Below are 4,161 nucleotides of genomic sequence, written 5' to 3'. Positions count from 1 at the left end.
CTTCATAGATGTTAAAAAAATGAAATGAAAACAAGTGAAGCAGCATAGTTTGCTACTCTAACATCAAAGAAACCCAAACCATAAATCCATAACATTCACTTTCAAAAGCAGATGATGAAAAATATGGAATGAGTTTCTTAGATTTAATTTTAAAATAGCAAAAATATGTGAAAGCAGAAGAGAAATGCTGAAAAGCAGAAACCAGAGCAGAGGGCACTTCATTTTAGAATTTTTAGCTTCTCCAGGGAGCGAAAGAGCTTAGTTCCCTGATGGCTCGACAGCCATAGGCAAAGTTTGCAAGCTCTTTTTCTGTATTGAGTCCAATCATTCAGCTCAAGTCAGTAAATCAGATACCCAGGGGATACATAACACATTATTAAATTTATGCAAGAACTCTGAGTTCATCAAGAAAAATAAAGAAAGGTGCTAAATGTCAAGAGCGATTTTGGTGGTAAGCAAGCCAGCCAATATTAAATTGATTTTTAAGTCACATAGTCTCCTTTTCTGCAAAGTCTCGTCATAGTAATAGACACTTGTCAGTCTTTTTTTCTTTTTCTTAATTAAACACATTTCATTTTCCTTCTGCTATTATCCCAGTTTCCTTTCAAAGTTGTTTTTCCCCTTTGTGGGTAATCTTAGTAGTCATAGTACCTACTCAAATCTCAGCCTTGCAACCTGACAACAGCAGGTGACTTCAACCCAGTTTGTCCACAAAGTGAGCAAAGTCTGATGTGACATAGAGTCAACTAATGGCATACTCTCCCCCTCCTGAGTATGAGACTAGAGATCTCTTCAGGAAAATTAGAGATACCAAGGGAACATTTCATGCAAAGGACAGAAATGGCATGGACCTAACAGAAGCAGAAGATATTAAGAGGTGGCAATAATACACAGAAGAACTGTACACAAAAGATCTTCACGACCCAGATAACCATGATGGTATGATCACTTACCTAGAGCCAGACATCCTAGAATGGAAAGTCAAGTGGACCTTAGGAAGCGCCACTACAACCAAAACTAGTGGAGGTGATGAAATTCCAGTTGAGCTATTTCAAATCCTGGAAGATGATGCTCTTAAAGTGTTGTACTCAATATGCCAGCAAATTTGGGAAACTCAGCAGTGGACATAGGACTGGAAAAGGTCAGTTTTCATTCCAATCCCAAAGAAAGGCAATGTCAAAGAATGCTCAAACTACCACACAATTGCACTCATCTCACATGCTAGCACAGTAATGCTCAAAATCCTCCAAGCCAGGCTTAAACAGTATGTGAACCATGAACTTCCAGATGTTCAAGCTGGATTTAGAAAAGGCAGAGGAACAGAGATCAAATTGCAAACATCTGTTGGATCATTGAAAAAGCAAAAGAGTTCCAGAAAAACATCTGCTTTATTAACTATGCCAAACCCTTTGACAGTGTGGATCACAACAAACTGTGGAAAATTCTTCAAGAGATGGGAATACCAGACTACTTTACCTGCCTCCTGAGAAATCTGTATGCAGGTCAAGAAGCAACAGTTAGAAGTGGACATGGAACAACAGACTGGTTCCAAATCAGGAAAGGAGTACATCAAGGCTGTATACTGTCACCCTGCTTATTTAACTTCTATGCAGAGGACATCATTGTGAAATGCTGGGCTGGATGAAGCACAAGCTGGAATCAAGACTGCTGGGAGAAATATCAATAACCTCAGATATGCAGATGATACCACCCATATGGCAGAAAGTGAAGAAGAACTAAAGAGCCTCTTGATGAAAGTGAAAGAGGAGAGTGAAAAAGTTGGCTTAAAGCTCAACATTCAGAAAACTAAGATCATGGCATCCAGTTCTATCACTTCCTGGTAAATAGATGGGGAAACAATAGAAATGGTGAGACACTTTATTTAGGGGGGGCTCCAATATCACTGCAAATGGTGACTGCAGCCATGAAATTAAAAGCCACTTGCTCCTTGGAAGAAAAGCTACGATCAACCTAGACAACACATTAAAGAACAGAGACATTACTTTGCCAACAAATGTCCGTCTAGTCAAAGGTTTTTCCAGTAGTCGTGTATGGATGTGAGAGTTGGACTATAAAGAAAGCTGAGCACCAAACAATTGATGCTTTTGAACTATGGTGCTGGAGAAGACTCTTGAGAGTCCCTTGGACTGCCAGGAGATCCAACCAGTCTATCCTAAAGGAAATCAATCCTGAATATTCATTGGAAGGACTGATGCTGAAGCTGAAACCAATACTTTGGCCACCTGATGCGCAGAATGGACTCCTTGGAAAAGACCCTGATGCTGGGAAAGATTGAAAGTAAGAGAAGGGGACAACAGAGGATGAGATGGTTGGATGGCATCACTGACTCGATGGACATGAGTTTGTGCAAGCTCCAGGAGTTGGTGATGGACAGGGAGGCCTGGCATGCTACAGTCCATGGGGTTGCAGAGTCGGACACAACTGAGAGACTGAACTGAACCCCAGCCTGAGAAACCAGTGGGAGGGATACAATGATATAAGTGGTAATCAGAACTTATTTGTCCCTCCTGACTTCCCCTCATGGGTTCTTCTTGGGTCCAGCCCATTTTTCAAACCCATTCTTCCAGCCATTTATTGATCTGTCCCCAGTAGCCATCCAAAAAATTCTTCATTTTCTTTTTGAGATTATCAGAGTCCATTTCAGTTGCTTGTGACCAAGAAGTCCAATGTAGTCATTCATTCAAAGACTACATTTCTTGAACATCTGCTATGTTTAGCACTAGGAATACATAGACATGGTTTCTGCCTTCAGACTTGTTGCAATTGTTATGTAAATAGATAATTACAGTGCAATATATGAGGTACCATTGTAGAGAAAAAGATTACAAAGAAGGCTGCCATTAACTCTGCTTATGGAGCAAAACAAATGTTCTACAGAAGAGACAAAACTTCAGTCTGGTTTTGAAGGGCAAGTAGCAGTTTCCCTTCGCAAAAAAAAAAAAAAAAAAAAGGCGGGGTTAAGTTTTCCAACAGAGGACCCAGCACACACAAAGGCATAGAGGTATAGAAGAGGAAGACACGTTTGAGATGCTTCCAGAATTAGGTGAGGACAGAAGCTATATAAGTGAATGTTTGGATGAGACTCAGGTTACATTATGAAGGATCGTGTGCTCAGTGTATTAGGACTGGTGTTGAATAACCAGCCAGTGGTGTGGCTGATGCAAAGGAAATCAAAAGCACTGCCATCAAATTCATAAGATCTTAAAAACAGAATCAGGACAGAAGTAAAACTTAAAATGGAAAAACTGATGCTTCAAATCAGTCATGAAAAATTTTGTTTTTTAAGGCTTAATTCAGGAAAAATAAAAATACTTACAGAACAATATTTTAAAAACAAAACAATCACTTTGAATCTCAGGGGATTCCACTTTTGACAGTGTACTTTATTGATCACAAGAACATCAAGGAGATAACTGGCAACTCTTACTAGCAGCTAAAATGCTAATACTTGGGATCAGTTGAGAATGACTTACAACTGGGAGACTTCCCTGGGGCCCTCACATTCTGCCATCTCCACAGTAGAGACACTGCTCTTTGTTTCAGACTCCTCTTTCAAGGATGTGTAAAGGATGGACAACCTCAGAAGATGGCGATACTGGTGGACAACCTCGGAAGATGGCGATACTGTCCCCTCTGGAGCAAAGGCATAATATTGAACATCTGTTCAGGGTTCAACACTGGCTAGGCCCTACGAGAGGTATGAAAAAAATAAAACACAATCCTTACTTTCATTATATGTAGGGAGAGGGAACCAACACTGGAGTAAATAGCACAAAATAATATAGAATGAAGTACTACAGACTCTAGCAACAGATATCAATTTATATTGCTTAGGTGCTAGTAAAATGTTCTGAATACTGTCAAATTTCAAAGCAGGCAAAAATCAGTGAAAGCCCAATGATGCCAAGGAAGCTTCTTTGGAAGGAAACTTCAGCTGGGCTCTGAAAGATGGGAGGATTTTTATGGGAAGAGACAGAAGGGAAATGTTTGTTATGAAAATCAAGGATCAGATGTTTAAGGAGCAAATTGGTGGATGCTGGGCACCCAGGCTGTCTCCTGTCTTTGTCCTCTAGGTGTCTCAATGTCCCCATCTGTGAAATCTTGGTGATAATGTCCCTATCCCCCAGGGAAGTCAGAGGA

The sequence above is a fragment of the Bos taurus genome, chromosome 10, assembly GCF_002263795.3.
Source record: "Bos taurus isolate L1 Dominette 01449 registration number 42190680 breed Hereford chromosome 10, ARS-UCD2.0, whole genome shotgun sequence".
NCBI classification, from domain to species: domain Eukaryota; kingdom Metazoa; phylum Chordata; class Mammalia; order Artiodactyla; family Bovidae; genus Bos; species Bos taurus.
Note: the sequence above shows the minus strand (reverse complement) of the source record.